Source organism: Aulostomus chinensis, chromosome 16, assembly GCF_037954235.1.
Source record: "Aulostomus chinensis isolate RoL2024-O1b breed Wild chromosome 16, RoL_Achi_v1.0, whole genome shotgun sequence".
NCBI classification, from domain to species: Eukaryota; Metazoa; Chordata; class Actinopteri; order Syngnathiformes; family Aulostomidae; genus Aulostomus; species Aulostomus chinensis.
The window spans coordinates 19,301,383-19,326,718 of NC_141335.1; the positions used below are offsets into that span (position 1 = coordinate 19,301,383).

The 25,336-nt window shown below is 41.7% G+C and overlaps 1 protein-coding gene across 1 annotated transcript in view; it reads right to left on the minus strand.

Annotated features, from left to right (window-relative positions):
* Window positions 1–20,606, minus strand: part of sertad2b (SERTA domain containing 2b) — a 43,800-nt gene extending 23,194 nt beyond the window's left edge. Inside the window, exon 1 of the mRNA XM_086181122.1 lies at window positions 20,448–20,606. The gene's annotated coding sequence lies outside the window, so the exon portion shown is untranslated. The remainder of the gene's footprint in view (window positions 1–20,447) is intronic.
* Between the last annotated feature and the right edge of the window lie 4,730 nt (window positions 20,607–25,336).

Below are 25,336 nucleotides of genomic sequence, written 5' to 3' on the forward strand. Positions count from 1 at the left end.
TTGTTTCCAGTGCCAGCTAACTGGTTTAAGATTCACTGTATAAGTCGACAGCAACACTTTCTGATTCTAGCAGCTCATCTGCAGTGGTGCTGAATAATACAGTCAGTGGTGTACATATGAATCCAAGGATGTTCTATGGTTGAAAGCATGTTGAACAACAGAAAGCTTTACTTTTGTCTGATGTCAAAAGTAAACCAATGAAAAGAAAGCATACATGTAACTGGGTATTACTTTTTGAGGTATGCGTGCAGGATACAATTTCTTTTTATTGTGATCCTGTCCATAACAGCGCAATACTAAGCTACAGAGGTGTTGGCTTTCTGCACAGAACATGTGCTGAAGCACAACTACTGAGTGTGAGACCCATACTATGCACCCTTTAGTACTGCAGACTCACCATCAGGATGCTCAAATGGAATAGAAGCAGTAGAAAGAAGGTGAAGGTGGTGGTTTGGTAAAGGGTCAAAGGTTCAGGGTGGATCGTCAAATTTTTTTTTGGACTGTCAACGCGCATGGGCACCAACTGCGTGTCTCTGAAAAATCATTAATTAGTGACTGAATATCATCTAAACCCACAAGCATATCAGTCACCAGATGAGCTGGTCGCCATGTGTCACCACCTCAAGAAACAGCGCTGCGGCCAGCATTGTTTCTCAGAGCGCTTTGGCTTTTTGTGTGACCAATCCCAGACCTTTTATTTGAAAATCTCAAAACACTTCAGGAAGGTTTTGGTTTCATCTTAGTCTATTTTTTTCAGGCAATCAGTCATACGGGTCAGGAGTCATGACTGGTAACCAACGCAATGGATGAGAAGTTAGTAACTATACTAACGAAATATAACTAGTTAAATATGTCTGATATAATCTATCATCCCGGAGAAAAGAAAGACGTTTTTTTCCAATACTTAATGTTAAGTTTTGTGTGTCAACTCACTGTGCTGATGTCTTGAAAGTGAGGACAGCATTAGCTCAGGCAGGCCATGTAGTCAAGCTCAGCTCACAATTCTAGCTCATCAGCTGATTGCCATGTCAGTCCAGTCCATGTCAGCTGACCAAATTCCTTTCTACGTAATCAATTTGGCGCTATATTTAAACTGCTCCCGCCTCAGGTAGGAGGACCAAGAAAAAAGCCGTGCTGCCAATTATTTTACCTTCATGAAATTTTAATAGGTTTTTTTTGTTGTCGTTGGACACAACTGGTCCTAACAGAACTGTTCTTAAAAAATAAAGTGACAAAAGGGGCCAGGGCGGCATGGCTTGGAGGGAGAGTGGCCATCTAGTCCCAGTGTCAGCTGGGATAGACTCCAGGTCCCCCCGCAACCCTTAACGGATGAGCGATATAGAAAATGGATGGATGGAAAAAGGGGCCATTCTGATTCATCAAACAATTTGGTCAGATAATGTATGACTTGATATGTTTTAATACAAAACTACACATTTGTCTCAAAGAAGAATCAAAGGGATTCGGGCTGTACAAAAGTTTTTCGAATCACATTCTTGGATTTTGCCTTCATTTCCTTTGTGCTACAGATTTCAAAATAAAAAGAACGTTTTATCCTGAAAGAAGAGGGCCTGTGCATTTATGAATCACCTGAAAAACAGCAAGACTGACACAGAGAGAGGGAGAGAGAGGTGTGTTCACTCATGGCTGTGCAACGCCTCCAATGTCACATGACTTACAGGAAAGATGTTGTTGTTCTCACTCTTGCTCTGTCTTACTTTCATTTGTGCCCCCCCTAGTTTCATAATTCTTGAGTAAAATAGCTCTACTCTTTGTTTTATAACTTTACTGGCATGTTATGATCTTCACAAAAACATCACATTAAGAAGATGGATTATTGAATTATCTGATCAGATATGGTGTTTGAAAGCATTTACTTCACAAATATAGCTGAGTACATTATGTTGTTCAAATCAGTGAAGCCAAGCAACAAGGTATTAACCATCTCAGAAATACACTACAGTGCTCTGTTGTGTGTTTTAATGTGCTTTTGGCTTGGGGCTATGTGAAAAGTTTTCTCCTTACCCTATAATCAGTGTGTGTGTGTGTGTGTGTGTGTGTGTGTGTGTGTGTGAGTGTGTTTGCGTGTGCGTGGTCTTTTACCCATCTGTAGCAAACTGGTGAGTGTGACACATTCCAGTGGGACAACTCACCAATAGTCTTGGAGTAGATGGGACACGGATATCTCTGTCTGCTTGGGAACACTCAACAAATACACACTGATGGTTGAAAATTCAGGTTTTATTATTGCTACATTTTACAGAGGTTTGCGCTTTTTTTCCTTTGTGATTTAGGTCACAGGTCAGCTCCACGCAGATGACGATGGATGGTAGAAGAGGCTTTAAAAGCAGTAGAGGACGTGACTGGTGGTGGTAATACTGGAAGTGGTATGATTTGCAAGTAATGTGATCATCCAAGTATGATATTCGCAGTAATAATGAAAACTTGCAAGCTGTGGCTATCTTTTACACACATTCTTACCTAACCTCCACATACTTTCCTCGAGCAATAAAGTACACTTCAAGTCAGACTGAACTTCAGCAAAAAACTCCGTGAAGGGAGATACTGGAGCTGAAAACAGGAAGGTCATTAATCTTGGAGAGAAAGCATGCCGACTCGCAAGTCACGTCAGGCACAAGGAAGCAGCCACAGCAGTTCAGCAACTACAGTTTAGCTGTTTGTCTATCTATTTTAACCCCCTCTCTGCCATTGCTTTTTGCTCTTTTAACAGGAACACAGCCAGAACAATGTAGACAAAACTGGAGGTAATAGGCCACAGGGAGGGAAAGAGGTTAGCTGGGAGTGAAAGGCAGAAATTTCCCATTCAGGCAAGTCACTGGACCAACAAAAAGACTGAATCTCGCAGTTAACAGTTTTTACTGATGGAAAATTATCTAAGTTCAAAAAGCAAACCACGTGATCAGAGTGATATTTGTTTGGGACAGAGGAAGACACTATAGTCAGAACAACCAGAGGCGTTTAATAGTTATTCTTCCATGTAATTGTCCAATGAATTTTAAGTGAACAGTGTATACAGTATGTTGCAAAAAGAAAATGCATATTAGGTGTGTTTCCATCAGCTAGGCAGCATTACGTATGTATGTGGCTGTAACAGAGTAGAAGAAGTTAAACTGCACAAACTGATATACGACAGTTGTAATTGTACTTATGTACCAGCTGGTACTGGACACTTGTCTGGGGATGAAGAAATCATCTTCACAGCGGAAACAGCAAATTAGTAATGTAAGTTGAAGATTCGCTACATCCGAACTTGATCGAAAAACTGGTTTCTGCCTCCTGTTTAGCACATTTTGGTCTGCATAGTAAGGGATGACAGGGGGATCTGACGTAACCTGCCACGAGCCCTAGGAGAGGAAGTAAAGGGGCATCGTTGGACTCTGATTTCCTTTCTCTGATTGATGAAGCGCTATGCTCAAGAAAAAAAAAGGAAAAAGGGGAAAACCGCTACAAGCTGGCATTAAAATTTTAACAGGGAATTTTTTTTTCAAATGCTTCATTTCCATCCTATTCTACTGTATAATCCAAAACGCAAATCAAAATATGGTGATGGAAAGCAGACTAGTGGTGCCTTGAACAGAATATGAATATAAACACTTACCGACTTTCATCTCTGAATACTTTAATATCATTAAATTATTACTACTGTTGGACACATCTGGCTGCAACAAATTACCACTTAAATCTAATACTGAATTTTGAGAAAAAGGCCCATCCCAATTTCCCAGAGACAACAAGCTAGCCACTTCAGATCCCCTCCAAACGTAAAGGGGACAAAATACTGCCATTAAGTCACACAAGAAATCCAAATAGCACTGACAGTAACCTGACACCCTTAGCTTGTCATCTATTGGGTGCAGTTTTGTCCATGAGCCAGACGAAGATGTAGTGGGAGACAAGCGAATCAGGGCGAAATCAGTAATAATGGGAATACTACAGTATCAGAAATTGGGTAGTCAGTACCAGTTACACTGAATTTCAATTGATTCTTGATATCAATAATGAAATGGTAATTTGCAGTCAGGTCCCAGGCGTGTGTAAAAGGACTGGTGCACCTTAGGTCCCCTCACCACTTATTTTGATTTCTGTTCTCTTATTTCTTTTTCATTTATTTATTTAACTGCACTATGAACAGCACTTTTGTCACTGTAAACTGTTTTAAATGTGCTTTAAAAATGTTTGCCATTGACATCACTTACTGATGTGTATTTTTATTTCCGGCAGCAACCGTGCTGTGCTTCAGTACTCACCATTTCATACTAACGCATACACACACACACACACACACACACACACACACACACACACACACACACACACATAGCACAGCACACTGACACTGCAGAACTCTGGCAGACAACATGCTGTCTCCATAGTCCCAGCGACTTTTCCCACAAACCTACAAGAAGACCTGTTGCGTTGCAGCACTTAAGGCTGCTGTTCCACATTGTCCTTGACCAGCATGTTTAGCACGGACTGCAATTTTGGAACCACAGAAAACCAAGTTCCATCACGCTTTCAGAGTGGCTAGTGGCTGCACCATGGCTCTGCTGAGGTGAAAAGTGAAGTTCTCCATTTACCAGTTGATCTATGTTCCAACACTCACCTAAGGCTTCAAGCTTGGGTACTAAAACTTTGTAAGGTGGCCTTCGGTTCACTCCCAATGCATTCCTTAATTACTTGTAATTGTACATTTCAGAGGCACTCTCTTGATTTAATCTTCTGACTAATATCCCAGAATTCTGTGCAATTCATCTGTTGGATGGTGGTGAACATTTCAAAGTCAAATAATTTCGTTTTTATTTTTCCATTTCATTGTCAAGTAAATTTTAAGTAAACTGTGGCCATGTTGCAATAAAGGAACAATTGTGTGTCTCCATTCACTAGTTTAGAGTGAATAAAGTAGGCTGAGTAACGTCATCAGAGAGTGGCAGTATAGGCAATGTTAGACATGGCTGTAACAGAGTAGAAGAAGAATACCTGTATTTGCAAAAAATCGAGAGCTGTCTTGAGGAATTACCTTCTGTTAGAAAAGTGGTAATTCTAAATAAGTACCAGCTCGTACTGGATGTACAAAACACTGTCTGGAGACAGGGACAAACTTTTGGAACGTCAGTGAGGATTGGCGGGGAAAGCTGGACAGTGAATTACAGATTTGCTACCTCACAATAGTTTCATTTTAATCTTTTAAACAAGGGGGAAAAACACCTCAAGCAAGTGGAAAACTTTGTGAATTTTTTTCTTCAAATCGTCTATTTTTATTAATATTTCCTGATGCAATACTTCAAAATGTCTTAATGGGCTAGCAGTGTCACCATCCTATTTTTTTCAGTCTTAATACAACCTCTTCTCCCTGTCAAAAAATCACTAAAGAAACAAGTACAAATCACTGAAACCCTTGATCCTTGTCAATTGACTGCTGGATAACAGCTAATCAGGTCAATATTACACATCATTAAGCACAAACAGCAGTTTCCCCTCAATTTGTGATCAGAACATCATACAATAACAGTTACAGCCCCAAGCAACAGCTACAGTCAGATGGCAATAATCCTGCTCTGTTTTTAGGTAGATGAGAACAGTTGTGTTTTTTTCTTTTTTATAAGCAAGCAATCATTACTGTTTATTTATGAATAAACACTTAACTCCTGTGGTAATCCAATGACTGTGTTCTAGTTACATGCTTGGTAATCTATTACTTCTCCTGCTGCTGCCCTCCCACGCCAGTCCAGACTGGCTGAGTCAGCGCTGCTGCTCTATCACGACTCAGCCTGACACATTTCCCTCCCTCAACCCCCCCCCCCTCCGACCCCCCCCCCCCACTCGCTTTCCTTCATGAATCTCTTCATTCACTTGGAGCAGCCATCAAAACTTCCTCCGCGCCCTGCTTCGCTGTCACTCTCCTTCACTTTCATCTGACTGAAATATCGCTCCTTCTCTATCTCTTCGCAATGAATTGTAAACCCTGTCATTCTACCTCTTCCTCACTTTTCCTCTCTGCTTCATTCTTTCGACCCCCTTTCTCTCTCTCCTTCCCTCCCTCCCTGCTGGCTGCCTTCAGGGTAGCAGAAGGGAAGTGAATGGCTTCAGCCCTCCCAGCTGGTCCCATCACCCAGCAACCCAGAGCAAAACAAAAGAACACACATACACGAGTGCAGCAATATGCGCACACACACACACACACGCACGCACGTACACACAAACCGGTTCACCCACACATGATTGTATGCATGTTCTTAGACACATGCAGACAGATATGCAGATGAATGCACATACACACACACACACACAAGCAAACACACACACACACCCCCACCCCCACACACACCCCCCCACACACACACACACACACCCCCACCAACTCACATCCATAAACAGCCAGCCAGCCGTCCCCTGCAGACTCCCACCCATCATCCCTTTCTCCAGTCCCCCACCCATCACCCATTCTCCCCTCAGCAGTGCCCTCTCCAGACACTCAGTCCTTTGTCCACAATCTGCTCTGCACAAAATATATATATATTTGCGGAAAAAAACAGATGAGCATGTGTTGGTCAAAAGAAGACGTTGACACAAAGCTCAGGGTAAAGGCACCATCACACGCACATTCACACACATATGTGAAAACTGCAACCAAGCAGAAAAACAGGGCTTTATTTTACATTCTGGAAGGACAAAATGGCAGCTCGGGAAATGTACAAAGAGAGACTAACTTTCCTCAGAGGTCCTGTGCTGTGTATCATTATGAGTTGATGGTCGATGCATTCCAGGAGATCTTCTGTGATGAGGTCCCATGGCTACTATAACTGTTTATCCCACTCTACCTGCTTCATCTCAAATATTTTCCATCACATGAAGTAGGACTGGGACAAACCCCAGAGTAGAACTGTTGAACCGTGGCTTTGGATGCTTTATGTGGAAGTGAAGGGAGCAATACTAATAAATTCAGAGTGATTTGAATGGTACAGCAAAAAATACGGTTATTCTAGGGATCCACAGCCCATTAAAAACATGGCCTGTTGTTACACAGGCCATGGGTCTCCAAACACAAGCTCAGAGTACTTACTTTGACATCTGGGTTCTGACTTTGATCTCTATGATTTTGATATCTGACATTATTACTATATGCTCCCATCTCTTTATCTCTTGAAGTGTCTCTTAAACGGTAGTGTCTCGTCTCATAACCCAGACAGACAGTGCTGAGGATGAAGGTCAACCAACTGACCCAATAAATTTAGTCTGACCAGGATGTGTTATCCCATCAGGGGGCATCAGGGCAAAAGTATGCTGTGTATGTGTGTACACATGCAACACTCTCATATCTGTGCTGATGATAGGATCATCACAGTTGATGATAGGATCATCACGGTGAGTTAGACAGCTTTTTACAGCATAAAACAGAAATTTCAAACAGTTTGCAAACACAACAAAGCCTCTCATGTTTGTGGCCAACTTTGGTTTACGTCAGGAAAGCCAGACCCCGTTCACCATCAACAATGATTGATCATTTAAGTGCTGAATTTGTTCTGATCTCCATGTTTTGGGTCCTGGACCTAATCCAGAATTGATCCGGTGTTCTTGACCAGAATCATTGCTAAAACCAAGGAAAAGTAGACATGCGAAATGTCATGGGACATAAAAAATGCTTTCCAAAAATACCCCCCTTCTTTTTTTTCACAAATCGCACCCTGATTACAGCCTACCAGTATTTGGGATATGCACATGCCATTGCACGCTTCCATGTTCTCACTGATGATTTCTATCGCATGTGACCAAGGCATGATTGCACAAATACACAGATCAAGCACTTTTTTTCTGCTCCAGCAGAAAAAGTGAACTAAGCAAATTTGTTTTTCACAAAATAAGATTCATCTTTGTAGAATCAGAGTGGGCACAGTCAGAGCAGGGCAACGACTGGAGGGGAAAAAACAATCCGGACTACTAAATATTTAGTTTAACTTTCTCCTTCGGTGCAATGATTCTGAGCCAAAGCAAACCTGTTAGAAAAAAACTTTACTTCTAAACCTTTTAAGCCAAAACCGCTCAAACAAACAGAGGGAGAGTGAAATGGAGAGAGATTTTCTGGAAACGTCAAAACATGGAAAACCAGAGGATATGAACTGCTTCTGAAGGCTTGAGGACCATAGCACCAAATTAAATGGAGAAATGATGAACCAAATCCAGTCTGGTCTCATCTGGTCCAATCTGAATCTGGTCCAATCGGATCTAAACACTCCTCTAGGATAGACCAGTACAGTCTTAGCTACAACTACAGTCCATACCAATGTGTCTCAGTCTTGTCTGTCTGGCTCTTATCTGAACACCAGCTCCAGTAAACATTAAGAAACACAATCAAATCCAGCACCCTCATCTGACCACACACACACACACACACGCACACACACTCTCTCTCTCTCTCTCTCTCTCTCTCCTTGCACACTTGAGAGAAGAGTTCGATGTCTTCCACATTAATTATTGATAAGACAAATCCACAATAGAACAAGCCATCCAAGACCCATGAAAACTGGCCTCACCTACCCAGACACAAACATGCACATTGTACACAGCTCAAGAAAAACAACCCAAAAACAACACAAGTGAGTCCTGTGTATAAGTTATTTTTCTCTCCTACTTTTCTTTCCCATCAGATCTTCAGCACACAGTCTGTCTTCGCCCTCATGAGGGAGCAAAGTAACACAACAATCAGCGCATTTCAATTGTGTACTGTATGCCTGACCAGAGTTCACCACCCACAGCACACACCGCTGTTCCACATAAAGCCCAAATTGATTACAATGTTTCACACATCATCATTGATTCAGAGATGCAAACAGTCAGTTGCTAAAATGCAAGTCTGTATCCTACACACACTCACACTCACACACACACACACACACACACACACACACACACACACACACACTTCCGCAAAGCTGAAACAACCCTGTATATGTTCATCACTCCCTCACTCATACAACAATTCCTCCTCTCAACATGGATTCTTCAGTCTTGTGTTCAGTTCTGTGTATTGCAGGGTGTGACAGCACCCAAAAATGTATCAAATACTGTACAGGTTAGCGGGAGAGCTGACTGTTTGTTGACACACTAACAATATTTGCTATTTGAGAAATAAACAACAAACAGAAATATTTAACACACAACTTTCCAGATGAAGGTCACCAACAAGAGCAACAAAAAAATGGTCTTGAGTGGATAGCCAGATTACTGCAAACAATGAGGTGCTGGCAACTGTAAGATGAACGATCTGTTTTAAGTGACTTGAGAAGGCACTGTTGACACACAAAAAACATGCAAAAATGGATCATGCCGTGCACTGCTACGTTCTCCTGGTGAAACTCTTCATCGTCAAGAGTGAAGTTGTGGCCAACAGCTCGGTAAGGCGAATTGGCCATGTACAATTGGTGAGAAAAATGGGGGGAGGCAACAAAGAAAAGATGGATGGAAAATTCAAATTCTAAAGCAAAACAATTACGATATACAATAAATCACTTTGTTTAAATAAGAAATGTGTGTGGAGCCATAATGCCAAATTCAATTGAAGTAAAAGTCAGGTTGGGTGATATGTGGAGACAGGACCTGATGAGTGATTACCTTAATTATTTAATAATCAAAATAAATTAAAAGTAAAACTCACAGAAAAGCTGTGAGGGTGGGGGGAACAACAGGCACAAAAAAATGGTTGGGTGAACAAACGAACCAACGACGGAGCTCAAATAAAAACTCGACTAAAGGTCATTGACAGGAGTGATTAACTAACAAGACTCAGGTGAGTCAGGAGAAACAGACATAAACAAGACGTAAAGGAAGAAGACAAACCAGGGACAAAGATTGCAGAAAAAAACAGAAACTGATAAAGGCTATGATTGAAATAAAAAGTGAAATACCATCAAGGTAAACAAGGAAAGCTACAATATCCATGAGAATACAAACTAAGAGTCAATAACACGAGAAGAGACAATAACATAATATAGTCAAGCAGCAATATAAACAAAATGCCATCAAAAGAAGACTGATGGTTCATATGACCAAATACACTATCATTGTACATTGAGGGGGTTGGGGGTGGGTGGTCTTGTCAGTGAGACATGTTCTGTCAGATGTTTTGTTCAACTTCATTAGCAGCTGCTAGAATAAGTACGTGCTGCCCGACATGCAGCACCTTGGCCTGCCAGAGTGTCAGGGAGGAACCTGGTTTGTCACACTGGAGGTCTATTAGTTCACACAGGACCCACATTCAGCGATGTGTGTGTGTGTGTGTGTGTGTTCTTGTACTTGCTACACATTGACGACTTAAACACGTGTTTAACCAACAAAAGTGAGGACATTTTTGGAAAGTGAGGACATTTTAGCCAGTCCTCACATCTTCAAAGGGCTGTTTGAAGGTTAAGACTCGGTTTGGGGTCGAAGTCAGAATTAGGTTCTGGTTAGGGTTAGGGTCAAGGTTAGGGTCAGGCAGTCAGTTGAGATGGTTAGGTTTAGGGTAAGGGGCTAGGGAATGTATTACGTCATTGAGAGTCCTCACAAAGATATAAGTACATGGAAATGTGTGTGTGTGTGTGTGTGTGTGTGTGTGTGTGTGTGTGTGTTTGTGTGCGCGTGTGTGTTCACGCGCCGATCCCAACAAATGTGTTTCAATGCGTGCACCACAGTGAGGACAAGTATAGTGCATTGTGTTGCCTGCTGGATATTGTAGCGCAGCTCTATGTGGTCAACATGTAAACATACTTCTGTACTGTACTGTTTATTCATCAACTGCCTGTGCAGTTTTGTATTTGCAATGTTTTTGTATTGCATGATGCATTCAAAATATGTAGCTTATTTTGTGGCTATAACGTGAAAAAAACTAATTCAGAATGCTAACACCTTGGTGGATGGTTGATACCAGATGACAATTAACAGCAGTGGCTACAGTTGCTCGTTGAAAGAAACTGTTTCAAAAGTAACTGCACCTGAAACCATCTATGAAAGTATCATTATCTAAAGTGCTCCGCTGCACAAATTCTTACAGAGCAGGAGGAAGAGAGTGTGGGAGGGGGTATTCCAGCAGAGTCCATGATGTAACCTGGACTACTACACAGGTAGTAAGCAGTGAGTCACGGAGCTGAGCTGCTTGAGGGAGATAACATGATAACATCACAGGGTTTCTTGTGTGAATGTGTGTGTGTGTAAGCGGGTCATTTGTGTGTGTATGTGTCTCATTTGTGTGTGTAAAAGTACCTTAACAGCTCATTTAGTCAACAAATCCAAAAAAGAAGAACTGAATTCATGTTTTTAGTCAGACAAAAAATATATCAATTCACGCTTGATCTATGGAACTGGGAACATATTTAGACCAAAAAATAAATAAATAAATAACCCCAGAGCTGCACCAATCTGACACTGATCTCAAATATTAGTCTGACACGACTGCAAATAGCTGCATCAGGAAGCAAGCATGGGATCGATCTGAAGCCGATCTGTTTCTTTTTTCCAAGTCCCTCTTACCTGTCAAACTTGTGAATTGTGATTTACGTTTGTGTGCATAAGTTTACGACTTACTGAAGATCAGTTTCATTTCATGTGGTTGTATTCAGAATTTGAGGTAATAAGAAATCAGCAGTTCAGAATATTCATCCATCCATTTTCTCCCGCTTATCCTGTTAAGGGTTGCAGGGGGGCTGGAGCCTATCCCAACTGCCTTCGTGCGAGAGGCAGGGTTCACCCTGTACAGGTCACCAGTCCATCACAGGACCAACATATATAGACAGACAACCATTCACACTCACTGTCACACCTATGGTCAATTTAGGGTATCAATCAGCCTCGTCCCCTCTTGATGTCTTTGGACTGTGGGAGGAAGCCGGAGTACCCAGAGAGAACCCACGCAGGCACAGGGAGAACATGCAGACTCCACACAGAAAAACCCTGCGCTCGAGCAGGGGCTCGAACCCGGAACCTTCTTGCTGTGAGGCGACAGTGCTGACCACTGCACCACCATGCCACCCAAATTCAGAGCACTGATCAGTCATTTATTTGTCATAATGTATGGAGAATTGTGTAAGTCAAGCCTGTTGTTGCCTCACATGGATACACTGAGGCATACATCTTATTCCTAAGCAAGTTGAAAACACCACACTTTGCCTTTTGAGCTGATATTGTGAGTGCTTGTTCACACCAGGAGTTGTGAAAGTCCAGGTACCCCACTGTTTCTGACTCACAGGTCTTTTCATGTAACTTGCATGCCCCTCTCTCTCAGTGACCTTGGTCTGGTTGATTTATTCCATAACTGAGTTTGATTGTTGTGTTCAACCATGCCTAAATGAACGGATCTAAGGTCGAAAAGCTTACTATCAAGCTCAATGAAGCTGAGGAAGCTGCAGAGTTGCTGCTCATTCTCTGTAGATTCATCATGACGCTCAACATCATCCTCTCTATCATTTGATACATCATTATCATTAAAAATATCGATTAAAGTCCACTCTTTTTTATGTTAAGTGGGTGCTCTACAGCTTTAATTTCCCTTTGGACTGAATGAAGTACTCTCTGTCTGTCTTATCTATCAAGCTATTCTGTGAATGCGAACCTATCCATTACTGATAGTTTTTTTGTGAAGAGGCCTTCTCTGCAAATGCAGCTCTTCTGCCATCTGATCCCCCATTCACGTGTGTTTGTGTACAGTCATGCATGTTTGTGTGTGAATGCATGTGTGTGCGTGTGTTTGTGTGTGTATATTCTATAGGTGCCTCTGATCTTTAGTCTAGCCTCTCCTGAATGCTACAGCCATTCGGATCTGATGTTACAGTAAGTGCATGATGATGTGCACCATAAACACACAGCAGAGGAGGGCGTTGCTAATCTTCGAATCAGACATGCTACAAAGCTGCACAGTCAAAAATAACATAAATAACACACTTGAGAATTGAAATTATCCTGATAAATTTCTGAAATACAAATTCGGGGCTGTATCAGTACAGCTGTGCTCTATGTTAATCATAACTCAGTTTTAATAATTTGACATACACATTCAAATTCACCTTAATCATAGCTCTATTTGCAGAAGATGATGCACTAGAAGATGTCCACCTTTCAAGACACCTTTGAAGCAACGTTCATGCCTAATTTTAATGTTGACTAAAATGTATTCTGAAAATTGTAATGACATTTTATTCCTTGGCACAATGCTGATAGTTTTGCTTCATATTAAATTGTTATGACTTCATAATAACTTTTTTTTGACTGGTTCAGGGACTTACAAGACAAGAAAGACTGGAGTTTATATTATCATGTATGTATGGCAGTGAGACAGACACGCTACACCTACAGAGTACATCTCACTCAACTGAGGACAAAGCAGGAAGTAAAATGTCACATTACCCTATATTTAACCTCATAATGATTTACATTTAACGTTTGATTTTTTTTTTTCAAGGTTGAATACCACTGATACTTCTGAGTGACATGAAATCACAAACACACACACACACAGAAAAAAATAAGAGGCAGGAAGCATGGGAAGGTGCTGCTGGTGTGAATATTGAAAAGGAGGTCAGTGCCTGAAGGGGTGGGGCGATGGTGAACACATTGCTATTCAGAGTAAAGGCACTGACAATATACAGGAAAGCTGACACACACACACATACACACACATACACACACACACACACACACACACACCAATAAAAACAGACACACACCCTTCATTTACTAGATTATGGCTTAAATGCTACAAATATGGGGAAAAAATATCCTGCGTCATCTTTTGTTTTCACCATGACCAATTCAAGTCACACAAACAGGAAAATGTCTTCTCTTTATCACTTCTGGAAAACACAGGTAGTCTGTCCAGAGCTGTTACTCCACATTCATGTCATATCTAGAGCTATGAGCACCTAAGTCTGGAAAAGTGCACTTATCAGCTACTTTGATGTAACAAATAGTTGGACTCTGCTTCTCTGTTCTCAGTTTCACTTGGCAACAAACTGCGAATAAAGCCCGAAACACATCTGGTAACATGAGCGTATAGCAAAGTCAATAATCCCTGTAATAAGTGACAGCAGCCACGATGAACATGCTGGTCATGTCAACAAACAACACATCTCTACTTTTTTGTGACAGGACTGTTTTTCCAGGCATCTAAAATGACAAAATCTCCATAGAAACAGATCTGCTTATGTTGCTGTATGGCCAGAACCACATGTCTACAGCCAGAACAAATGAAGCCAGTGCAGCTCATTAAGAACCTACTCCCTGCTGCTGATGAAACGCACCACGCATGTCTCCAATAGCAGTTTCTGCAGCAGTGTTGTTTTTGGCAGGCATTTTAGATTTAGTTTTAGTCTTAGTCTTTTGGACTAAATGCTTCTTAGTTTTAGTCACATTTTAGTCATTTCTATCCTTGATAGTTTTAGTCTAGTTTTAGTCGACGAAAACTCAAAGGTTTTAGTCAAATATCAAAGATACCTATAAATAAAAGATATATGTGTATGATTAAACAAAAAATAAAAGCACACTTGACTTCCATATGAATGACCATATGTCCTACATATTGGCTTTAGCTGCTATTATTGGTTAAAGCATCCACGTGTGTTGCTTACGATGTGGAACAGCAGCAGGTCTGAAGACTACTGTGTTTCCCAGTCCCACAAACATGGGTCAAAGCATTTCACTTGCCACCCATCCACAAATGGACAGGGGTTTTATTCATAACATGCTAGATTAATAGAAGGGCTGGTTTAAACGAGCCAACATTAGCGGGGCCCCTGGCAGCCCCATTCATTCTAGCTTTAGCATGTAGCACTAGGAAGCGCTCTCTGCACCACGGGGGAGGTGTAACCACCACCACCATCACCACCACCACCATCACCACCACAAAACTTAAGGCTTAATACAAAAAAGAAAATGCATCACAGGGCGAGCCTAACATAGACTAAAGCTATGCTTTAATCATCCCTCTTTTTACGACCACCCGACACCGCTGCTGCTGCCATGGTGTGTGTCTCGTCCGCTGCAGACAGGCCCAGACTTGTCTCTGTGTGTGCATGTGTGCGCGCACGAGAGAGGCTTTTAGTGCATGGGTACTGATGATGGGGGCGTGACCATTAGGACCAACAGCCTTAACTGGCTCCATTCTGATGTTTGAGCTCTTGATTGACATTGCACACATGTTATACTTGGCGGAAAAAAAACGTATGTTTTGAAACTTTGATCGTCCACCCACTAACAATTTAGTCTCGTCTCGTTCTCGTCAGACAAAAATGTATACAATTTCGTCACATTTTAGTCTTTACAGGGCGATGGTGACGTTTGTCTTAGTCTCATTTTCGTCATGGAAAAAAGGGGTCTGATGTCGTCATTTTCGTTTTTGTCCAGCGTGACGAAAACAACACTGTTCTGCAGTTAGAACTGGTCAGAAATTATTCAAAAATGGCCACCCCAAAGTCTGATCAACAAGTACTCTCCAGATAGGCTGCACAACCCAGGCCTTAGTAAACCTGATCCTGACTGCTTTAATCCTAACTTAAACCTTGAGATTTACAGGTGCAATTTGTAAAAGCTAAAAGAAATTTTTACTCTTGAAAAATACTAAAAAGAACTATCCAAATCAACAGAGTGTCCAGAAGTAACAGCTTCCGTGGCTTGCCAAAGTTTCCATATATTGCGGAGATACTAAAAATTCCTATTCAGCCCATACTTTCCACCACTACGTGCCGATACTTACTCACTTTTGCCTCTGGTATGCTGCAGCTGGCAGGATGAAGAAGTTGAGCCAGGTGGTGGGAGCTACTGCTACAAGTTACTCAGTGGTTAGTAGTTAGTTAGTTCATGCTACAAGATCACAACCATTGTCCCCCTTCCCAAGAGAAGCCCACCCACCTGCCTGAATGACTCCATTTAATGGAATAAATCAACGACCACAGACGCCATCGCTGCTGCTTTCCACTATTTCCCTATCACACCTGGAAAACAAAGACTCCTACGTCAGGATGCTCTTCATAGACTACAGCTCTACAGCTCTTCAACACAGTCATCCCCCAAAACTCTTTGAACTGTTCACACTTGGCCGGCCTCCCATCCTCTGTGACTTGCTCCTGGACTCCCTGACTGGCAGGCTGCAGTCTGTCAGAACTGTAAAAAAGATATCGAGTTTATGTTTCTTTTGGATTGTAAGAAGCAACAAACGTTGGCTGTTTAGTGAAATGCATCATCAGTAAGAATAATGACAAGCTTAACTGTCACGTTTGGGGATAAACTTTCCAAATGGGGTAATGTGACTTTAGTGCCTGTAGTTACTGAATGCGTTGTTGCTAAAACGGTAGTGACTGAGCTCAAATGTATAAACGGATTGTAAAGATACACTAGGGCTTCTTGTGAGGGTAGTGACACAGAATCATATTAGCAGTATTACTTGGACTGAGTTGGAGATTGAGCACTGCTTGAATTTGGCACATCCTTCCTCTGCTGTCCGTTACGAACATATTTACTTTTATTTACCATTGACTGTAAATTGCTGTTGTATTGACCTATTATTGATAGCTAAATAACTTGTTTAGTTCGAGACGAGACAGAGATAGACTAGATTATATTGTACAGATTCTTTGTTGGCTCAGAGTGCATTGGGCATATGTTAAATTTGGGTGCAATACTGCCCCCTATATCATTGGAGCAGGTAGCACCCATTTACTAGGATACATTGAAAACAATGGCTAATCCTTTATTATTTACAGCCATTAGCCAGGGAAGATGAAAGAAATAAGGAAGGAAGGTAAGGTTTTGTTGGAAACAATGCAATTAAACCAAACTGATATTCTAAGACATTTCCCTTAAGCAACTCGGTTTAAAAGGATTACTCTGAGTTTTGACAGTCCAGACCAGGCTAAAACATGCCACTTTGCACAGAAGTCCATTTTAACAAGCTTATTAAAGCGTTTGGACACCAAGAAACAGAGCAGCAGATCAGAGGTTGACGTTCATGAGATAACCCTGCTTATATGGGACATTAGGGGCGGGGGGGGGGGTACCTGTTTGAGCCATATTGTGCAGCACAGTACCACCAGTCCTAAGGAGGGATTATTGTGCAGTGATGCTATCATCACTCTCCCTCTGTCTATTTTTAGTTCACAGAGCTTCCTCTCTCTTGGTCTCCTTCAGTCTCACTGACAGATTCTACTGAACGCCAAATGGAGAAAATCAGAGAAAGAGGCAGAGCGCTAAGCAGCAGTTAGAGGTTTTCAGCAGCACTCGTCCCTTATCTGCCATACAGTAGAACTCTGAAATGATATGTGTGACATTCATATATGTCCACCAAGGGTCAGAATGCCTGAGTTTACCATCCAGATCAAGAACACATGGTAGTAGCAGCTGCAACAGCCACAGGTTACTACTGCTATTTGTTAGCTTACCTTAGCATTAAGATTGGAAACATGGAGAAACAGCTATTCTGGCTTACAAATTTTAGCTCTTTATCTTCAATTTTATCTTACTGGGAGCAAAGGCTTAATAAAAATTAATAAATAAAAGCTACATGACTTCAAAAGGGTAATGATAGTATATTCCTTAGTGCATCAGTAAGGAACAATGTCATGCTACACTGGCAGACAGGTGAACTTTAATTTCTCTGGACCAGTTCTATACTGTTGTAGATCTTGAGTACATCCTCCTGGTATTCCAGCAGAGATAGGGAACTCTGGGTGGCTGTGGATTCTGCCTGCCAGACGGGCTGCGGTGTCTGAGCCCCGGGCTGGGAACACAGACAACCATGGCATTTTAATCAGGATTAGCTGCTAAATTAGAAGCCTGATTGCTTGTGTAATCCCGTTGACAAACTTCCGGCAGCCCCCGAGGCCATTTGACAGCAGCTGATTCATTCAGGCCAAGCCAAGTCGGGCCTACATGGTCATGAAGCAGACAAAATGACTGATGGATGAACTGCCCAAACAGTGACGTGTAGCCCCATTTTAGATGGTTGCTATTAAAATATACAAAGAGGGCACATCATTGTTTTAGAGAATCTGCTATTCCAGAGAGGGTAAACCCTTCAGTCATGAGCTTCGAATGAAACCTTTAGGCTTCTTTAAATCGACTGCTGCAAAGGTTGTGTTGCAGTGTAGGCGTGTCACTACGTTGCCCAGTTATATTGTGAAACGTAAGCTCTCACCGAACAAAAAGTGGTAGTACTATGCACCTAAAAGCACAACTATTAAACAACAAGCAAGAGTTTTATTATCCCCTGATCCCAACTTGGACGGCAGTACCTTTAAACAAAAGGATCACAAGCATAACTTGTTTAAGATGCATCCTCTCCAAACAAGCTATCAGATATTGTTCTGCTCTGTTTTTCAGTCAGGTTTTACTTTTTTCCCCCATTCATTCTGCATTTATCGTTGGATGCTTCCATGGAGCCACTTAACATTTACAAAGTTTTACAGCAGAGACCAGAGTGTTGCAAGGAAGCAGGCTGACCATCACAGTGACCTCAACAGTGAATAACCCCGCACTGAGGGGAAACAAAGGAAAGAGGGAAAATAATTAAAGTGAAAATAGTGCATGCTTCTTGTGTTGATAACAGATGGTGCTGCACTGGTCACATACCTTGTCAGCATCGATAATTTCATGTAAAATTCGTGAATGTTTCAATCACATATAATTCACATAAACTCTACAAAGGGGGAACACACATTTTCTCACTTGTTCAGCAATGTGACTATAACTGTGTTTGTTCATGCATAACAAAACAGTAACATGTTTTTTGTGAAGAAAATTTTGGGAATACCCAGGAAAATGATAATGGCTGAAACAGCTGATCAGTTACGTGAGTTTCAGCTATGTTCGTCCAGTTTATTCTAATTGGCTATTTTCATCACCCAGTTTGCGTATTTACTCCATCCATCCATCCATCCATTTTCTCCCACTTATTAACCTATTAAGGGTCACAGGGGGGCTGGATCCTATCCTAGCTGCCGTCGGCCAAGAGGCAGGGTTCACCCTGGATGGGTAAACAGTCCATTGCAAGGCCAACACATGTAGACAGACAACCATTCACACTCACAGCCACACCTACAATCAATTTAGAGTATCTGATTAATTTCGTCACTATTTGCATGTCTTTGGACAGTGGGGGGAAGCTGGAGTACGATAAAACCCATGCAGGCACAGGGAGAACATGCAAACTCCATACAGAAAGATCCCGTGCTTGAGCCGGGACTCGAACCTAGAACCCTCTTGCTGTGACGCGACAGTGCTAACCACTGCATCACCAAGCTGCCTGCATGTTTGCTCTTTTTTCATAAAAAATATATTTTGCAAATATGATTCAAAATTATACCGTTTCCCTAAGAAAGAAAGAGGCCTCCAAAATCCCTTCTTGGAAAGAAAGCTACTAAGATTTATCTAAATAAAGATTAAAAAAAAAAAACAAGAAGTGACCCTTCACACTGGTCCTACAAACTGCATGTTTATTTAAATGTCTACATACCGCGTGAATAACCTTCATTTGTACATTACAGTTCTGTTTGCAATGCTGACGAGATATTTCAGTAAAATTTGAAGCCAGTGACACAGACTCACACACGTCTCACAACCGCTAACCATTAGTGTGTAACCCTAGTGTGACAGATTCGGTCTAGGAACGCTGGTTTGCACTGGAGCAGCGCAGCAGCAGATCAGGATGCGCCTGTCACTCAGAGACAGTGAGTGTGTGAGAGCTTACACACACTCACTCACAAAACTTGGTTATATAATGCAGCCAGCAGCAGCAACAGTAATGTGTGCTGCTTTCCCTGGAGCGACAAGAGAGAACACCGTGCTCATTGAAATGTTCTGTTCTCTGGAACGGAAATCTTTTCCAACAGGACATACAAAAAACAAAACAAAAAAACAAACAGCTTTCAAGTTTTTATCTTGTAAAGTAGTTTATGTATACAGAATGAGTATGACATGAAATTTCACACGTGAGAAATAGTCTTAATTGTTTTATCCCTAAAAGTATTTCATTCATAAAGTCAACATTGCTGCGCATGAATCATGTCGTTTGCGCAAGTATCGTGAACAGCCACCGTTTGGATAATGTATGATTTAGCAAAAGCATGAATTAACTGGCGCGTTACATGCAAGCCGATTTGAAGAACAACATCAGTTCTGTAAACTTTAATGACATGGTTTTGTTTTAATTTGAAATAATTTTAATAAAACGCCCAGCCGAATTAAAACAATTTATTTTTCGGTGCAGTTTGGCGGTGCACGTTGCAAGCGCGATACGTTGGTGCGCAGCGGGATTTCTCCTTCTTTTCCTCGTGTGAGGTTGTGGACTGATGCAGACGGGCCAGACAAACACAACCTTTCTCTGTTTGTGACCACCTGCAGAAGATACCTTACTTAACAAGCTGCACCCAACTGTAGCATCACAGAGTAGTTCAAAGGTAGTTAAAAACACTCACTTTCTATTGCAGCTCCATCCAGCACGCCTCTAAAGTAGAAGAACAGGCTTGAAAGGAGACAGATTAAGATGCTGTTGCACAAGCAGGCTCCTTCCGCTGCTGTTGGGATGTCTTTCTTTAATTTAGCTGCAGACTGATGGTCCGGGTAGCATCCAGGCTCAATCCAGCTTCTTCAATGTCATAGATCGCAGCCAATGCGAAGTCACGTCACAACAGCCAGTCTGCTGATGCATTTACGTGCTCTGAGAAATGTAAGCAATCTATAATTTCTCTGCCCACACATGGTTCGTCCCCATCCCTTAATACTGCGGTTGGGTTCAGGGTAATGAGTTATAGTTTTTTAGTAGATGTTAAGCTCTGGTTCGTTTTATTAAGTACAAATGTTTAAAGACGTAAAATAACAAGTGCTTTAAAAGAGGACAAACCGTTCCTCGAGTCTCACATTTAGTGTCTTCTCTTATCCTTTTTTATCTCCTATCGTTTCCTAATTTACCTCATTACATGTTCTTCTTCTCTACACGTATATATCTAATATCCCCACAGCCCTTGAATGCGTCAGCATGCTGTGTGACAGACATGTCGTGTGGTGACTCAGAGTTGAGTCAGAGCGTCGTGTCCCGCCCACACTGCGGTGGCGGCCAATAGCGCATGAACGGCGACGAGCAAAGCGGCGAGCAGTCACGCAGCCCCCCGCGGTGTGTGTGTGTGTGTGTGTGTGTGTGTGTGTGTGTGTGGTTTAAAGAGATGTCGCCCTCTCGTTTATGAACAGAAATCACTGACCGTTAAAGGCTATATGGGTGTACATATATTAAATATCGCTGTATCAAAAATTCGAATTAAGATGAATGATGAATGGATAAGAGGGAAACAACACAGACATTTTTTTTGAGCGGGTTGAGCCACCCCCCTGCTGCGTGACACACAGAAACAGCGTGTCAGTTTTAAATATGTATCATATTTGGATTAAAACCAGTTACATCCAGTTTGAATCCTCCAGTTTATCTGTCCTGGATATAATATCAAGAAAGATGCCCGGTCATTTAAATAACAAATTTCAACCTGAAGATTAAATCCTAGAGTTTGAATTTGTTTTTTTATGTTGTAAAACTGATTCGAGTTGGAAAGACCACTGTACAGAAACATACAAAAGTAAGTTTTACTAGATTTTATTAGGTTAGCATGTCTATATTTGGAAACTGGGTGGTGCAGTGGTTAGCACTGTCACCTCACTGCAAGAAGGTTCAGAGTTCGAGCCCCGGCTTCCTCCCACAAAGACATGCAATTGGGGACAAGGTTAACTGGATACTCTAAATTGACCATAGGTGTGACTGTGAGTGTGAATGGTTGTCTGTCTCTATGTCTTGGCCCTGCAATGGACTGGTGACCTGTCCAGGGTCTGCCTCTCGCTATCCTGCTGGGATAGGCTCCAGCCCCCCCGCGACCCGTAACAGGACAATCAGTAGAAAGGATGGATGATGGATTAGGAAACTCCGTGGCACGGAACTGAAAAGTAAAATCAACAACTTGCAACATTTTTGTGTTTTTTGTAATCAAATGCACTTTAATAAAAAAAAAATACATCGGCCAAGAAAGGTTTATATGGGGCTGTGATGGATTCACCTGTGATGGGATGTTACGGTATATGTTGTCACAAGATAACAAAGCTTGTTCTTGGGCTAATGTGATAATCAGTTACTATCCCTTTATCACAAGATAGATAATATCTTGTGATAATGGGCTAATTTATCTTGTTATGGCAAGATAACAAAGCTTATTATATAGTTAGTATCCTGTTATCTAAAGATAACAGCGTAAAAAAATCATACCAAGTGTGGCTCTTCTTGGTACCTGGAAAAAAAAACATTTAGGAACATTTTTTCTAACCAAAAAAGTTTGAACAATAATAAAATTTGTAGTCCCTAATCATCACTGAAACGGAGTAACACCCACAATCCGTGTTATCATCCATCCATCGTCATCTTCTGCTTATTCCTTACTAGTAAGGGTCGCGGGAGGGCTGGAGCCCATCCCAGCAACTACAGGCGAGAGGCGGGGTTCACCCTGGACAGGTCGCCAGTCCATCGCAGGGCCAACATACAGAGACGAACAACCATTCACACTCACAGTCACACCTACGGTCAATTTAGAGAATCCAATCAGCCTCGTCCCCAAATTGCATGTCTTTGGACTGTGGGAGGAAGCCGGAGTACCAGAGAGAACCCACGCAGGCACAGGGAGAACATGCAAACTCCACACAGAAAGATCCCGTGCCCGAGCCGCGACTCGAACCCGGAACCTTCTTGCTGTGAGGCCACAGTGTTAACCACTGCACCACCGTGCAGCCCCAATCCGTGTTATTCTGTTTTCAAATGGTCCTCATTCATTTGGAATAACTGACAAGCAGCTTCTGTTAAAGAGATCAAGGAAATGACACTAGTTTCACCTTTACATCACATACATATTGTTCACATGATAAAACTACCCTTTGCTATGACCTCTCAAACACACACACACACACACACACACACACACACACACACACACACCTCCTATGTAAGTCACACAATACACTTCCAACTTTACAAGGGCTGACAGGAACCATTATTAGAAACATAAAAAATATGATAATCCAATATGACTGCCAAAGCAGGGACACATACACTGCTGACTGGAGGTGGCACCGATAAATAACTGAGACTGCTGCACTCATTGCATCCGTTCTTACGAAAAACAAAACCATGATATTAGCAGATTGGTTTTTCTCTCGTGTGTCATGGTGAGTAAATGACTCAAATTCAAACTTATTACTAAACATTTCCTTACTTCAAGGACTCAGTGACTACTTTCAAGTTTTAAAATGTCAGCAGAAAGTCCTTCCTCCGGTCCGTTCTGTCTTCAGGAGAAATAAAGCATGAGCACAGGAGGAGAGACGACAGATCCTCCGGTTTGTGTTGGTTCAATTTGTAATCAGGAACAATCTTGAGTCCAAGGTCCTCTTGTAACTCTTCATCTTTGTAGTATTTGTCCCGTCCCTCCTCAACTGTGATTGGATGAGCACTGCATTTTACTCAAAGTTGATCACTTTTAAAGTCTTGGTGACCTGTGAAAACACACAATACTCAGCTCCTCGCCAAAAGCAGGGTAAGTCACAGGGCCTGTCTACCTTGTGATTGGATGGGAACATGGCGGGTCCACCACAGCTCCACCCTTCAGTCAAAATATGGTCACATCTGGTTGCCAATAATTGACAAAATGGTCAAAATGCTGTATTCGTGGCTTCAAAACAGGAGAGTCTATGAGACACACACTTGTACGAACCATCTCACACACACGTGCAGTCATATGTGATTGAGACAAATCGGGAAAGTCTTGATGTGCACTACCCTCTTCTGGCCGATGGAGTGAACTGCAACGATATTGATGGAGCTTGACACTTCCTGCAACAACGACACATCATACAACAATACGCATCACAATTAATCAAAGTGAAATGTGAAGATACTGGTTTGTCCATTCGAACCATAAACACATTTATATCACATGATTCAAAACAACACACCATGTTTGTTTGTGTGTGTGTGTGTGTGTGTGTGTGTGTGTGTGTGTGTGTGTGTGTGTGTGTGTGTGTGTGTGTTTTGGTGCATTGCAGTCAAATGAGTTTCGATCAGTGAATTTGCATCAACCTGAAGTGAACATGGGGAAGTTCTACCTGTTGGCGTTTCTGTTTGGCCGCTGCGATTTTAAAAATAAATCAGGTGGAAGTGACACAGCGGCTGCTGTTGTCTTACGTTGATGGAGCCGGAGAACACTGGTGCTGGCAGCAGTGCACCAGAAAGTGTCCTCTTACTCACATTTTAGGTTCTTAATCTGCTGCGAGTGGTCAGATTAATGTTGTGAGGCAAAATGAAAATATGACCCTCTTATTCACAATTAAGCTGTATTAAAATAAAAGCAAGAATATGTAAATAATTAAATGACTCATGAGTGTCACAAAATGAACTTTCCAACGTATTTAGAGTTTTTACAGCTGCAAGATAGTAGCGTGAGAAAGACGTTACAGAAAACGTAAAACAAGAGTGAGTTGGTTTTGTTGGAAGAAGCTCCGGTTGAAAAATGTGGTTATTTATCTTTTCTATAAATTAAGAATGCCCATGTTGCCTGTCAAGATATGAGTTGTCCTCAATTGTTTCAAAAATTGTTTATTATTTCAGTTGTGTAAGAATATCTCCCCTCAACACTCTGGCTGGGACTTCCTCAAGTCCGACAGCAGGTGGTGTGATGGTGCTGAGGATATTTTCTTGGCACATGTCTGGAGCAACACAACAACACCTGAGTATCACTGCTGACCACGTTGGATGTCTTCATGACCACAGAGGAAGAATCCTCTAAAATGGCTACTTTGAAGAGTATAACATGTCATAAAACGCGTAAAAGCGCTGCCCATAAATGTGTATGATGGGATCTTGTCACTGTGGATCTCTGTGGAATGTTTCCAGCACTTTGTTTCATCTATAACAAAAAAAAAAAAAGACTTGAGGGTAATTTGAAGGCAAAACTCAGTACAAGCAAGGAGTGCTGAGAAAACATTCATTCAACAATCATTGTGAAACCATGTGAAATCAATTTAATGATTTATTTAGCCAAGTAATTCGAAAAATTAAAGGGCCTATACGTGTAAGTGAAGGTCATGACGCATTAGAGAAGTGATGATCCTCCGGACAAGTCCATCATGTTACTACGAACAAGAAAGAAGACAAGGTATTGGCAAACTAGGGGGGTTTATATCCGTGTTGGTTTGGATCTCTTCAATGACTAAAATGTGACTCAACAAGTTATCAATACAATAACAGATTCTCATAAAACCGTGTGTGTTGCGTGTGCGTAAAATG